Raw genomic sequence first — 16,633 nt, 5'->3', positions numbered from 1 at the left:
AAATAACCTCAAAAACTTTCTGGTGTACAGTCAGAATTAAAAGTAAAATCTACATTTAGCCCTAAATATTTAGAAAATGTAAAATAATTTATAATATAATATATGTATAATAAGGAATATTTTGTATCTTTCACTCACCTTGTCTTGATCTCACACTCAACCACATACCATCTATCCCATACTTTGTGTCTTTCTGTCTCTCTATCTTTCTCTGTCTATAGCCTACTGACCTCACGGCTGCTCTAGAGAAACAAGCGCACGAGTGTGTTTGTAGATACGTGGGACTGAGGGTGCTCTGGGCGTACAATGCCCATCCAGTGATAGAGAGCCGTGGTGTCAGACCTCGAGAGAGAGAGAGTTCGGGTGTGGGAGTGTGTGTGCGTGAGAGAGAGTGTGGGAGCTGAAGGGACCCATTGAGCCAGAGTCCCTCGCCTCTGCCTTCATTAACATGCAGATGGGAACAGCTGTCGACACTTTGCCGTGACGGCTGAAATATTTACGACTCGCTGTTTGCTGAAAGACTCTCGGACTGACTTGCCCACGAGTCCATCCCTCGCCTTTTCTCCTCCTCTGCTGTTTCTCTTTGTCTCCGAGTTATCTGGGCCTCTCTTCTCGCGTCCGTTCTGAGCGCGGCGCTTTCGTTTGGTTTGATAATGGACCGTTTGAGCGACAGCTTTTAATCCGGCCTCCTCTCTAATCATATTTGCTTTTTTTCCAGTACATCTCCAGCTATCAAAATGTCACAGGCAGATTTACAGAAGGCCGTCCACCAAACAAAGCTTATTTCACCCCATCACTTTAGAGAGAGAGAGGAAATCCATATCTACTACAAATCAATGGCAGGAAATTTACGAGTTTTTCCTACAGACCAACGCAGCTAACATTTCACTACACGGGCAGGAATAAATGAATACGTAAACAAGGCGGATGGGTATCGAGAAGCGAAACGGCGGATATGGAGGGGGAGCTCTGTCGCGGGGTCAATGGCACTGGCACGCAGATGTCTTACGAACAAAAAGTCAATGAGTGTGTTAACATTACGCTCAGTGGCTAATTACATTAAATGCTTGCTGAGTTGATCGCAGTGCCATCAAAGCAATAAAAGTTTAAAGAATGATCCCTTCTTAGTCTTTTTCCTTTTTCTCTTTTGCTATTTGTCTCCATTCTGCCCTGCACAGCCTGAGGGGCCTGCCGTGGTTGCTCATCACAAAACTAAATAAAACACAACAAACCTTCAGGGCACAATTACCCAATGTCAACAATTAGTTCTCCATGCAGACACTTCACAGAGGGGTCTCTGAAGGCACGCACATGTCCATATGGAGCCCAAAGGAACTTATGTGTATCCTTAACCTCACTTAAAAAATGTACTGAGGTTATGTTTTTTTTTTCTTTATGTTTCTTTTGAGCATGTGCACTTAATTTTCTAAAACAAACAACAAACTTTCACTAATTTTTCAGTGAACATAGTTTATCATTGAATGTATTGTACATGCATCACATTTTTTGTTTGTTTGTTTGTTTGTTTGTTTGTTTTTCACTCTTTTCCCGGAAGTCATGACCATTTCCACCACATCTGAAATTATGTATTGGAAATCATATTTTAAACTTTTTTTCTTTAATTTTGGAATAAAATGGCCAACATTTCTTGGTCTTAATGAAGCTAGTTTCATAGCTAGCATTGAAAATGATATATTCAGTTTTTGCATGATTTATACAAGTGATATTTACATATTTTGTTTCACGTTTTGTATTTCCTTTCAGTAATTATCTTCACTTGACACCATTTAAAAACTTTATTAGGGGCAAAATTGGACATTATGGTGGAAATTACAGTTAATTTTTTAATATTGTTTTTTTTTTCCCCCAAAAAATATATTGAAATGGTTTGTTTATTTAAGTAATAAACAAATAATATAAAATATAAATATAAAAATATAAATAATATTATCAATGATTTTTTTGATTAAAAATCTGGGACAAAGGTAAAACTGTAAAATCTACACATTGATCGCTAAAATAAACAGTGCAAATAAAGATAAAGGTGTGGTAAAAAATCATTCATATAACCAAAAAAAAAAAAAAAAAAAAAAAAACTGTTTGTCCATTCGTGTCTTGCATCTTTTCCAGTGTCTCACGCATGACACAGCATTCTAAAAACAGAATTTAAGTTCAAAGAAGTGTCTCGAAACCTTGCTTTTTTCCCCATTCCAATCCCCTCGTATTGCAGTTTTCAATGCATAAGCCATTATGTGTGAATGGCCCCGGTAAATATTAGTTTGAAGCAGAAGAAACACACTGTATCGAAGTACTGCTACTATTTTTTGTAAACAACATCCAGCTAGAACCAGGTTGATCTGTGTTTTGGAACTGGTTTCATTTGGTTTCTAGCTGGTCCAAGCTGTTGGTTCAAGCTGGTTTAGCTGGTTGACCAACTGCACTACCAGCTGGTGAGGACCTGGCTGGGCTGGTAAAACATCTTGAACCAGCAAAAATAAAAAAATAAAAACATTCACCATGTTCCAAAAACCAGCTTGACCACCTTATGCTAGTATGACCTGGTTTCCCAGCAGGGTTTTGAGTGAGAAGCCAAGTCACGCAGACTCCACAGGGGGATATGGATGATTACACGCATTGACAGTACCGGTGGGACACTATTTCATGCCAGCAAAGACATACAGAGTAATCCAAACCTCTTTCTGAGGTAACCCCACCCCATCTGTCCTCAGTACAGTAAAGATAATACTAAAAGAACAGGAGGATGACAGGAGGAGGGAACGAGAGCAACTGAGCCATGTCACTATCTGAGGGCTGACACAGGCTATCACTGTCAGCGCCTGAGAGATGACCTCCTCCATCCATCAAACTGTCCCGACCTGAGAGCGAGAGAAAGACGAAGAGAGATTACAGCCTGTTTAATCTCTCTCGTTCTCTCTCATTAGAAAAGATATATAGTCCTATTATAAGAATCTGTGTGGACAATGTGGACAGATTGACATTTGCAAGACAGAGTGAAGTAGAGAATAAGTCCTTTAGAAGCAAGCTACACAAAAAAATGTGGGTATAAAACAGGCATGTTTTAGCCAACCTTGAATAGCATATTAATCTGAATTCTTCACGAACGGTGCAGTCACAGACAGGTACTCAATATGTGTTACTACGAGAACTGACATGAATTTTGCTTACATATTAAAAAAATCATCTATCTGCTAAATCTGTAAATGATGGTAAAGGTCAGTGTTTCAGACTGATTTGGAACTGGTAATTTGTCTTATTTGCTATACTATTCATTAAAAGAGTCATTTGTGAATTGGGACACACTGGTCACACTGTACATTTTTGATTCACTAGAAAGTGAACAGTTCATACGAGTCATTTGATTGTCAATTGGTGCTACGCTGCTCATGCTGTATGTTTTTGATTAAAGGGATAGTTCACCCAAAAATGAAAATTTGATGTTTATCTGCTTACCCCCAGCACATCCAAGATGTAGGTGTCTTTGTTTCTTCAGTAGAACACAAATGATGATTTTTAACTGCAACCGCTGCCGTCTGTCAGTGGTATAATGCAAGTCAGCGAGAACTTGGACTATAAGAGTAAATTTGTGCGAGAAACCGAAGAGTATTTCTATCATTTTTTTACCTCTAATACACCACTATGTCCAACGGCATTCACTCGATTCGTTTGGTCTGATCGCGCTCTGACAACGGCAGTGATGTCTCGCGCATATACTTCAATTAGAGCGAGACATCACTGACTACTTGTCAGAGCGCGATCAGACCAAACGAATCGAGTGATGAATGCCGTTGGACATAGTGGTGTATTAGAGGTAAAAAAATTATAGAAATACTCTTCGGTTTCTCGCACAAACCGATGGTTTCGTGTCTTAGGACATCAATGTGTCATCACAAGCCGCAGGGTTTAATTTGGATTTGTCTGTCGTGTTTTATTTACTCTTATAGTCCAAGTTCCCGCTGACTTGCATTATACCACTGACAGACGGCAGCGGTTGCAGTTAAAAATCATCATTTGTGTTCTACTGAAGAAACAAAGACACCTACATCTTGGATGCTCTGGGGGTAAGCAGATATACATCAAATTTTCATTTTTGGGTGAACTATCCCTTTAACTAAAAAGTATTGGTTCATAAGAGTCATTTGTTAATAAATCAGACTACACTGGCTTCAAATTCAATACAAATGACACTCACATTCACAACATGTCATCCAAGATGTTTACATCTTTCTTTTTTCAGTCGAAAAGAAATTATGGTTTTTGAGGAAAACATTCCAGGATTTTTCTCCATTCAGTGAACTTCAACGGCTACCAACGGGTTGAAGGTCCAAATTGCAGTTTCGGTGCAGCTTCATAGTGCCCTAAATGATCCCAGCTGAGGAATAAGGGTCTTGTCTAGTGTAATGATTGGCCATTTTCCAAAAAAAAAATAAACATTTATATACTTTTTAACCACAAATGCTCATCTTGCACTGCTCTGCGATGCACCACATAATTACATAATCACATTGAAAAGGTCACGCGTGAAGTCAAACGGTCTTTACAAAAAACATAAAACAACGATGTCAGTGATTTTGAAGTTGGAGGAGAAAATGAGATGAGTTTTTTGCCCAACTGCAGTACTTCCGCCTACCTTTCCAACGCAGTGCAAGACATGCATTTGTGGTTAAAAAGAATATAATTTTGTTTTTTTAGAAAATGATCGATAGTTTCGCTAGACAAGTTTCGTGTAGAGCCCTTCGAAGCTACATTGAAACTGCAATTTGGACCTTCAACTTGTTGGTAGCCGTTGAAGTTGGAATGTTTTCCTCAAAATCCATAATTTCTTTTCGACTAAAGCAAGAAAGAGATAAACTTAAAATTAAATTAAATTACAATTCTGAAGTGAACTAATCCTTTAATGTGGATTTCAGAAAAGACACATGACCCCTTCAAATCTGGGCCTGTATATGACACAAGGCATCATATGTGCAGTAAACAGAAATGCAGCTGCAGTTTGCCTGAGGAAAACCACATTTGTGCAGAATTCGGAAATTAATGGAATGGAAAGAAAGAGTTTTCACTGCCACAGATAAACGCTCTAATTCACCAGAGCCTACAAAAAGGCTGACATGACCAGATTGGACAGTCTGCACTTCCGGGAGCAGATGTTTTCACTTTTCTTCTGCTTTTCTCATCCGTGTGCTTGTTTATCGAAGGAGGGAAAAATACAAAATACTTTTATGATAAACACAGAGAGAAAAAAGCAAGTCTAAATTACTGGCAGATGTTCAAAAGACAGATTTGGTTACAGCATGTTAGCCAGTAAAAAGAATCACAGATGAGGAACACTGGGGTTTATCTGTTCTTGTTGCTTTTTATGTCTACACGGTCATAAAAAGCAACGAGAGAAGCGACGTCTGCCGCGATATGTTGAAAGGCCGCTATGAACTCAGAATTGAAAAAACGAACGACGACAGAAAATAAAATAAGAACGATGCGTCCTTAGAACACCGACGCAACAGTGACTTAAAGTCACAAACGTGTCTTCAGGTAACAAACAGTTACAGTGATGGAGTCAGGTATATCACAATAGCAAACACGCAGCGCTGACAGCTATTCAAGCACTACAACGGTGCCGAGAGTGACACGCGGCGCAGTGGGGGAGTTAACGACACTGCTCCGGAGACGCAGGCCTTCCGAGATTTGAGGGGGCTTTACTCCGCGACAGAGATGCAATGTCAGATACAGAGGATTATGCATGCACTTCACATCAAAGACAGCTTTGTTCTCACAAGAGAACACAGACAGGCGGAAAAAGAGCGACTACATTCATTCATTCGCTATTACAGACCCCTTTGATTGAAGTTTGTACACAAAATGGCCTTAAACCGGCACGGCACAAAGCCCCGAAAAGTCTTTAAAAGAGCTTTCTTGTACGAAATTGCGTAGGCACTCCAGGATGTAACGATTTTGAGCTATTCAGTCTTGCACACATTGCTGTAGACAGGGACTCCCTTTGTGTCAACAGTTTTAGCATGAATAACACTCTGTCTTTTCAGAAAACAAATGACTAAAGAGTAAAGGAAAGAAGAATTATAAAAAGTGAGTCAGAGATAAAAGCAAGTCGCTTTGCCTTCTTTTGTCTTTTTTTCCTAAATGTTCTTGGTTGCTGCAAATGAAGGGTCAAACAAATATTTGAAATGAAATCACAGAGAACAGAACACTCACCATCTGTGATATGTATCATAGCTTTCTCCTTCACTCTGTAGTTTTCTTTCTCTCTTTTCACCTTTAACTGACTCATTTTATGTTTTTAAAGGCGGCATGAAATGGAAATTGCGATCTTTTTTTCTCTATTGTGAGTGAAACAGATTGTCAAAAGAGATTGATATTATGCAATATGTGTGTATATACATTATATATATATATATATATATATAGTGAAACAGTGAAACAGATTGTCAAAATTGATATTAGCAATATGTTGTATATACATTATATATATATATATATATATATATATATGAAACAGTGAAACAGATGCAAAAGAGATTGATATATGCAATATGTGTATATACATATATATATATATATATATATATATATATATATATATATATATATATATATATATATTAAAGGTGAAAAGAGTGAAAGAAAACTACAGAGTGAAGGAGAAAGCTATGATACATATCATATATATATATATATATATATATATATATATATATATATTAAAGGTGAAAAGAGTGAAAGAAAACTACAGAGTGAAGGAGAAAGCTATGATACATATCATATATATATATATATATATATATATATATATATATATATATATATATATATATAATTTCCCATAAAGTATTGTGGGTTGCACAAGCATACTTTCCAAGGAAAATAATTCTGTAATTTTCTGACAGTTTCAATCATAAAACAAAAATGTAATTTTGTAATTAACTTGTGAACTTGAGGAGTTGATTTCATGTCTCCACTAAGACCTGTTGTTTAAAAGTAATTGAATAAATGGCTTGGAAAAGGGACGGAAGATCATTATCTTACTTTTCACTAAACATGCTCAGCGACATAGCATTGGAAGTCACTCCAATTCAATTATGTATCAAATCAACCACAACAAAAAAATCTCTGCACAGTACCGCAAATGTCTGCCAGGCTAATTTTCACTTCTTAAATAGTGAGAAATAGTGCTGAAAGGACAACATGCTATGTTATCTTCACATTAGAAGAACAGTGGCCTAATTTGACGCTTTGCTTAGAGGAAAGAATAAAATAATATTTACAGTGTGTAGGGGTGTTTGATTGTGGCATCCGCATGGGTGCCAGTGAAACAATGAAACGCCTCATGTGCACATGCATTTGACATTTAAAAATATGAATACTCGCATAGCCAAGAAAAAGCTTTCCGTCATCAAGCTCTAGTCGTACTCTGCCATCTATAATTAGCTGACAAAGGTGTCATACAGCTCCGGTGTCCTCACACTTGTGTCATCTGCCATCCTTCCACTCATGGAGTTTCACTGCATAATTTAGGTAAAAAAAAAAAAACACACACACACAGAGAGAGATGTATGTGTGTGAGAAAAGCATTCTCAAACAAGGTGTTTCCCTCCCTGAAGCAATCACAGGTTTATTTTAAGCTCAGATCTGTGAGATCGCTGCTTCATGGAGCAAAACCATAGAGCCTCTCTGACTCTGCACTCAGTCAAGACACAAAGGCCTCATTATTTTCCATGTACTTCACCTTTATGTGGGGTGACGACCGGTGAACGAGTCATTGGCCCTGTTTACACCTTAAGATGTGTTTTGGTCGATCGGATCACAAGTGGACGACGCTAAATACAGGTGTAAACAGGGTCTAAAATTATCCACTTTCGACCACTTCCAGACGAAAACGCATTCGACCTGATTGCAAAAGACTGCCTACTCTCCGCCTACTGACCTAATGCGTAAACATTATGGGAAGCACGCCAGCCAGACAGGATTTAAACTTTGTCGGCTGAAGACCCAAGTTTGGTTTGAAGATGAAATACATACCAAGCACAATGTTCTCTCACCAGTCCTGATTTCTAACTCACGCTCAGCGTTCAGCGTCATCTTGCGGCTGTCAGAGCAGAAACGAAAGCTGCTGCTCTCCATATGTTTTTCCGTTGTCTTCGCTCACGTTCACATGTGAATTGCATGAGCTTATTTCTTCTATTAGATCTGAAAAATCCCATAAGTTAACCCGTCTATAGAGCCTCCCCTCAAAGAAATCAGGACAGAAGTGGTCAAAAGTGGGAAAAAAAGTGTAAACGGGAATGTGTCTCCCTCGTCTACTTGTGATCCGATCAACCAAAACACCATCTGAATATCTTAATAACAGGTGTAAACAGAGCCAAATGAGGATGCTGATTTTGGTATCAAGATTTGTTCATCCCAGATTGCCTAAAATCACTGGAGAGGATAATGTGTTGGATCTGAGAAGATGGCCTGGGTGATTTATATATATATTATATATTATTATATATTAAGCACAAGGATAAAGTGATATTTTAACGACTATATCTATCATTACAAAGCAAAGGTAAGTCTGTGAAGCCAATGATTGGAAATGTGCACAGTGTGATTTCAAGTTCAAATTGGATGGCTGTGTTTCAGTCTCCATTTTTTCTAAGAGTGACAATGAACTAAGATACAATGGTGTGCATATTTTACACGCCCTTCAACGCGCATTTGGCTTTACAGAAGTCGTCGGCAGCACTGCACAGGTCACAGTACTTCACAAAATCAACAATGTCACCAAAGAAGTGTGTTTTTGGTTGTGAGGGAAAGTTAACCTTGCTTCCCAAAGAAGCCAGCGTAAAGTGGAGCTGGGAGTTTTGTCCTCACGCATTACATTGATGTGCTCTCGATATTTGTTATTAAAATAACCATAGAAACTGATAGTTGCAATCACTTTTTTATTGGTTAAAATGAATGGAGAATATCTTGTGTTTTCTGTGGCTGCTCGAGCCCTCAGGATCGGTGCTTATGTTTTCATAAACAAGGCCCAGTTCTACTCTGGATTTACAGATCATTTGAAACTGAAAGATGGAGCAGTCACAGCGGTAATGATCTCGGGTCATGAGTCGGAACCGCAGGTGGTGAGTAAAACTGCTTCATATGTCTGTTTCGTTGGCAATAGGCACCTAAGTGCATATAATGTAAACGACACGAACGTAGTGAATTCATAAATTCGTTATTCATCATTCACTATACGCTATATTCATTGTAGGGATTCAAAAGTTATCCAGGGATAATGCGATGATGTATTGTGTGTATTTAAATACATTTGTTTAGCTGACCATTGATAGCTTGCAGACGATCGCTACGCAAAAGCTGTGTGTGCTCGTCACTCTTTAGCTCTGCGCACACGGCACAATTCCAGGAGCTCGGATGTTTTCGGAAAGACTCAGTACAGCGTATGTATCTTTTATAAACATGATCAAACTAAAGACTTTTTGGAGATATGAAGGATGCACTACTACTCTATAGGTACTCAAGATTAACATGAGATTGACAGAAATTGTGTGTGATACCCCCCACAATAAGCATTTTTTCTTTCTTTTATTTATATTATACAATAAATATTTGCTACATAGAAACTGTTAATGGAATAGTTACATCTAAATTTGGGCCAGGGGCGGTTTCTTCATTAGGCCAATAGGGCGACGCACCACCAAAGTGAGAAAGGGACGGATTTTTCAATTACATTCAACCACAGAGTTACGCTAGCTGTCACTGCTAGGCTGTTTATTCTGCTTCTGGATATAGTCCAATCAGCGTCGAGTCACGCTCTGTGGAGTACCGCCTCTTTTTGGGCATTTCAGTCTGGCGGAGATTTGCCCCGAGTGCTCCCATAGACTTCCATTCAAAGAACTTTTTTTTCGAATTGCAGGCACTGCAATGCAATCTCTATGGGTTCCGGGAGGGCTCGCACTAACGTGCTGTCGTCATCATACGTAACCTTAACTTGTGCAGCGATTGGTGGAAACAAACATACCTCTATTAATAATTTTTTTTAAGCTGAAGTGACATTTAATAATTTCCTCAGTGCATAATTTACATTTCACAGACAAATTCTCCATCTGTAAAAGTTAGAAAGTTGAGAAAATATTTCCATTTTGCAGTCAGTCGTGGACGAGCCTTCAGTAAGCACAAACTTCCGTGAACTAGCGCCGCTGCGCGCCGAACAGACGGAGTTCAATCTGAGTAAAATACATTTTGCTCAAAATATTTGTTGAAAATTTGTTTTTGTTGGTGAACATAATTATGTCATATGTAGAATTTCGAACCTACAACTAAGTGTATTTGTACGATAGCAGTAACTGTGTAAAGTGACTATTCTAGGGTAATCAAAATAATAATTATTATTAGTCTGTTCTTTTGTTTTTATTTATTTTCATTTTTAGTTTAGTGTATTTAATTTCTGCTTCAAAAAACATTTTGTTTTTAGATTGTAAAGGTACAATTTTAGAATGTAGCCTAGGCCTAATGTGATTTGACCCCTTTTTTGCACAAAATTTATAGAATATACTACACAGTTACATTCATGTTTGTTTTTATAGCCTTCAATATGAACATTGTTTCTAGGACAATATTGGGCAGGATCTTAAATAAATTTTTTTTTTAATTAAATACAGATATATATTTTTTTTAGATCTCAGCCCTATGGCATGCTTTAAATACTGAATGTTCCATGTTTTAGATACATACATTATTATATCACTTGTTAAATGGATATTTAACAATTGGCCTATTCATTCCTGCATTTCTAAATTGTTTGTTTTTTTGGGGGTTTTTTTGGGGTTTTTTGCGCCCCCCCAAATATTTTTTGCACCAGCCGCCACTGATTTGGGCACTTCTGGTTTAAGCCCCACCCACATCCGGATTTATCCAAATCAGATATGCCTCATTTTGTCATTGCATCAAATACATAATGGCTTCACTGCATAACACACACATTTACTCTTTTACTCTTAAGCGACCAAAGTTGCATCATGCAGCACCAGAACAAACACACACAGTGGCAAAGCCATCTGTGCAGCTTTTGAAAACCAGCCATTAATACACTTTCATGGCAAGGACCTCAGATGGGATGCTGGAATCTGTGTTCTCCTCACACCTCATTCCAAGCCTGCTCTCCCTGTCTCTCATCTCTCTGTCTAAGATTCATTAGGCAGGAGCACAGGCCCTGATTTAGACCCTAATTAGAGAGCGAATGGCCAAATGCGCTGTGTTCCAGCCCTGATCATTGTGCTCAACGAGGATGGCCAGGGGCCACAGGCTCCTGTGCACAATCATACCACTAATCGGTTAGCACCTTGCAAACATACCGACCTCATTCGCACAACACCTGCTGCCCTCTCTGTACCAACTCCATCATTAGAGGTCAAAATAGTCAGCAACATAGTTTAAGGGATGTATGCAGCATCACGGAGTTTTAAGTGAACTCATGGTATAGGTTGTAGAGCCATAGTACGGCCACATTAAATGTGGTGCTCATGTTGGCAGCGTAGGTTTGAGTTTGGCCTGTAATGTGTCCCAATCTTTTCCCCCATTTCTATACCAAATCATTTCCAGTCTACTGTATATCTACACTACCAGTCAAAAGATTGGAATAATTAAGATTATTTAATGTTTTTGAAAGTCTCTTATGCTCACAAGGCTACATTTATATGATGAAACATACAGTAAAAACAGTAATACTGTGAAATATTATTACAATTTAAAATAATTGCTTTCTATTTTAATATATTTTAAAATATAATTTATTCCTATGGTGTCAAAGCTGAATTTTCAGCATCATTACTAAACATTACATCATTACAGTCTTCAGTGTCACATGATCCTTCAGAAATCATTCTAATATGCTGATTTGGTGCTCATTTATTAATAATGGTCCTTATTAATATTTGGTGGAAACAATGATGCTGTGTGTGTGTGTGTGTGTGTATATATATATATATATATATATATATATATATATATATATATATATATATATATATATATATATATATATACTTAATTACTCAAAGCTGCAAAATCAACATTGAAAATAATAAGAGATGTTTCTTGAGCACTAAATCAGCATATTAGAATAGTTTCTGAAGGATCATGTGACACTGACGACTGGAGTAATGATGCTGCAAATTCAGCTTTGCCATCACATGCAAAATTTTAATTTTTTAAAATATATTAAAATAGAAAGTTATTTTAGTAATAATAGAAAAATATTGATAATATTTCACAATATTACTGTTTTGCTGCATTGTATTTATAATCAAATAAATGCAGCCCAGCATAAAACATTTTTAAAAAAATTATTAAATAATCAAATCTTTTGACCGTGAGTGTATTCAAAACCCTTCCAAGTTTCTCTACTATGAAAAGCCTCAAACACTATTTTCAGACCATGAGGTGCTGTGTAAACCAAGGGAGAGAGCGTGAGAAGTGTTTCTGTGTATGTTGGGAACAGGAACCTGTCACAAACAGACTAGTTGAGAGGCTTGTGCATGCACAAATCTGGTGTGATAGTGCATGTATGATTGTGCTTAATAATGTGTCTCTTATTGAATCTTGTTCCTCTTTGGATTTGTGGTCATTTGGACGATAAAGAAATAAGAAGAGACGAAGTAAATGACAGAATAAGGATGTACAGGAAAAAGACAAAAGCGGGACATCTAGGTTAAAAGGCATGCATGGCTGCCCTCCAAAAAAGCCAATAATGCCAGCTTGCCCAATTTCACCCCAGCTCGTGATTCAGAACTATGCTGTCAGCCTGATCTATTTTTATTCTCAATGTATCAACCCTTCTCCTTTTCCTCAGATGAAGAAAACACAGCCGTCCAAATATCTGTGTCCACAGGGCAAGCGCTGCGTTCTATGTTTGCCTCTTAAGCTCAAAATTCCCCGGAGACTCGCGGCAGACATGTATCTAAAAGAGGCAGTCGGGCAGAACTGATATGACTGTGCCATTTAGATTTAACACAAAGATTGTGACATGCATATTTCACCAAAAAACCTTCAGAATGATGACGTATTTTCTGCGATGATACTGAAAGAAATGCAAAAGTAATGTTTTTTATTAATTTTCAGCACCCATTACTCCAGTTTGTCACATGATCCTTCAGAAATCATTCTAATATGCTGATTTATAATATAAAATATTATTATATTTATAATATAATAATAATGTGAGCTCAAATCATGTAGCTTATTGGAAAGCAATCAGGCATGCAAAAAAAAAAAAAATGGCTAAAATCCCATAGACTTACACTAAAAAAGAGAAAATCAGACGGATCATATTCAGATCATAGTGTAATAAAAACTTGCAGGTTGGGTTTTTCACTAACACACTAGCAACTTCCTAGCCACACCCTAACAACCAGCCAGAACACCCTAGCAACCGTATAGCACCAGAATATCACAGACTCATCGAGGTGGGCTCTTTTGACTTGGGCCAATGTACTGAGGACCTTCAGTACCATAGAGAGGCACATACAACATTTTGGCAGCGAGTTTCACCACTAAAAATATCTAGCTGTTATTATTATTATTATTATTTTATTTTTAAACTGTGTTTCTAATAAATCCTATAATTGTTGCTATTATTGGTGATGCTAATAAAAAACATATTATTAATATGTTTTGTAGATATTTGTAAAATAGTTTTGACATAGGTCGAGCACATCATAACCTGTTGTTGTGGAGCTTGGCTGTGTGCTTCAGACGGGCACAGCTCGCGCGTGCTGCAGTCAGAGGCTCTCGTGAGTCTCAAAGTGCGCAGTGAGGCATCTCCTGCTCCGTGATCGCCGTTTATTCCCCTATTCCCACGGAGGGAATTGAGCGCTGGCACAGTCCCCCCTACTGTACAAACACGGAACTTCTACTCACTCACCATCAGTAACTCTCCGCCAAACACCAGCAAACCACATCTATTATTACCAAACGAGAAGTTTCCATACTGTCGGTGTGTAATGGCGCATGCTTTCGACATTGTAAGCAGCATGTGGTAAGACAGTTTAACAGAAAGAGAGAGAAGAGGGAGCCGGTACTGTAGTTATTGTTCATTAATGTTTTGCTGTATCTTACTTTATATTGTATATATTGCAAATATTAGACTATTTTAATAAAATTACTGGCATATTATTATTATTATTATTATGTATATAGGCCTATTGTGTGATTTTACAACAGCAGGCAAATTAAGTACTCGGCAATCAAAAAATAGAGAGGGAGAGAGAAAAAGAGAGAGTTTGCCTTTTATTCTCATTGTTCAAGAGGGACATCATCACTGAACCGGACAAAACACGAGCTCTTAACCTTTTTTTCTTTCCATGTGCTGCTGAACGCTGTGCTGGCTCTCCATCACAAGTGTTTTGCTCTTAATATCAAGTGACATACGGGTTCTGTAATCATATTTAAAGTAGACTATGTCACGTGTGTTATCTCACATAAAATGCTTAAAAAATGAGCGAATACCAGATTCCATCTCACTGGAATTGCAAAATAGACAACGTGTTGTTGCAATTATAATGGTAAATCGATTTAAAATGCGATTAAAAACAGACAAAGTTGTGAAAAAACAACTGTCTTTTGTCGTAAAAATCTTAACTTGAGGAAAACTTTGTTCCTGGTTCATGTTGGAAACAGTTTTGCAAAAAGCATAAAGTATTAGACCGTCCATTTATGTTGTATAGGGGAAGCGAAGGAGACACGAGACGGGAAGGTGTATTCCCATTCCACAAGGGAGATACGAGCAGCAACTATTGCGCACAATGGAAAACCAATGGAAAAGACATAGACATCACCTGCTTAATTGCTTCTAGAGACGCAAAAATGATCAAATGTCGTTTGTTCTGAATCATGTTCTTATGTCAAAACTATTTAGTCCACTGGACACTGGACTGGTCAACAGCGCAGTTTGGTACACTGGACAGCGACTGACGAGAACCGCAAACACAGCATAATCCTCTTCAAACAGAATTATACAGATTTGTCATGTGATTATCTGATAAAGCGACAAAAGATGCAACAGAGTTGATGAGAATAGCCCTGCGTAAAAGGAGATATCACTCAATTATTGTTTACAAGGCATAATTGATATGATTCTATATTTAGATAAATGCATTATGTGTGAGCAAACGCATTTCATTCAGTAACCATGTAATGTGGGGTCTCTAATCACATTATAGATATCAGCAATCATAACCAGTGTTTACCTCCAAAAAGTTGGCGTGTCCCATCTGTTTGTCTGCACATAAAAAGCCTTCGACTATTCCTCCAACTTGTTCAGAATAAGTTCGGTGTATTCATTCTTTCAACAGGCAATATCTGCTTGAACAATGACACAAAAGGAGGTCTGTTTGCTCCAGTGGAATAGAGGTGCTCAAATGACCAAATAAAGCAACAAGCATCCATAAATTCACAGCGGATCCTGTTAATGTGTGTTTCTGTTCTGTCACTTGTGATAATGTTACTCTTTTCCCCAAATGTTTATTATTTAATCCAGAGCGCAAGTCGTAATGGTTCTCCCGTTTTCCGGATAAAAAAGTCCTCAAGTGGTGTGTGAAGGCTCCAGGGAAGTGTGCGGTGAGTGTAGCCCAGGCTGGGGTCGGGTGTTCTCTCGGTGCGTGTCGAGGCAGTAGGAGTCTTCCTCTGCTCGCCCGCTCTGTCCACACAAACTGGATTCAGTGTTTGAAGGCAGGGAGTTGGGCACTAAAGCATATATCCAGCAGCCCCCCCTTGTGGAGCAACAGCATTGCGTGGGTCACACAAGAATGAAGGAGACACAACGATGAGAAAGTGAAAATGAAGCGCACAGAGAGAAAGAAAGAAAGGGAGAGAGGGAAAAAGAGAGCGCGCGCGCACGGAAGCAGTTGTTTAACCCATTCAAAGCCGATTATAAAAAATAATAATTCTATATTACAAGAAATAATTAAAAAATATATTTGTGTGTCTATTTAATAGTTAATTAATTTATTATTTTTATTAATTACTTTATTTATTTATATATCTAAGTATGTTTTATATCACTTCTGTGAGACTTATTTTAAATAGTACTTCTACCTGCACTAGTTGCAAAAATGCATTTTTATGGATATTTATTAAACTGTTGAGGGGAAAACGTGATACACAACAATATGCGACGTCAATTTGAATGTAAATTGTGCTCGCACAGATTTTTGGCGCCAAACCACCGGAGGTGAGCTTGGAAAACGCGCTTCGGCTTCTCGCGGTTTCTCCAGCGTTTGGCTCGTGGGCGGCCACCTGCTCACCGCGCGCGCTCGAGCTGGAGACACTGGGTTCTCCAGCTCGAGGGCGGGGAGTGGGAGGCTTCTGATGCTAAAGCTGTTTCTCATGGAAGCGATCAGAATCTGACAGAAGCGGGGAGAGCAATATTACGCAAAAAAACATGTCGTCATGGCACCAGACGCCAGTTTCTTGCGCGCAAAGGATGCAAATCTAGATCAGCAGTTGGCGTCCTGGGCTACCTGTGCCATGTAAACATGGGGAAGTGTGAAATCTTTGCAACATAATGTGCGTAAGATCAGAATTACAGATTTTTTTTTTTTTTTGGTCCATACATCTACAT

The 16,633-nt window shown here is 38.2% G+C and overlaps 1 protein-coding gene across 12 annotated transcripts in view; it reads right to left on the bottom strand.

Annotated features, from left to right (window-relative positions):
• Window positions 1-15,846, bottom strand: part of adgrb1a (adhesion G protein-coupled receptor B1a) — a 116,627-nt gene extending 100,781 nt beyond the window's left edge. For 10 of the 12 annotated variants that reach the window (XM_048152058.1, XM_048152059.1, XM_048152065.1 and 7 more), the window contains exon 1: window positions 15,261-15,845. The gene's annotated coding sequence lies outside the window, so the exon portion shown is untranslated. Of the gene's footprint in view, window positions 1-15,260 lie in introns of all 12 variants that reach the window. The other 2 variants (XM_048152060.1, XM_048152063.1) reach the window with 1 other exon arrangement.
• Window positions 15,847-16,633: the final 787 nt, after the last annotated feature.

This window comes from Megalobrama amblycephala, linkage group LG13, assembly GCF_018812025.1.
Source record: "Megalobrama amblycephala isolate DHTTF-2021 linkage group LG13, ASM1881202v1, whole genome shotgun sequence".
NCBI classification, from domain to species: Eukaryota; Metazoa; Chordata; class Actinopteri; order Cypriniformes; family Xenocyprididae; genus Megalobrama; species Megalobrama amblycephala.
This window is presented reverse-complemented; position numbering and strand designations above follow the sequence as displayed.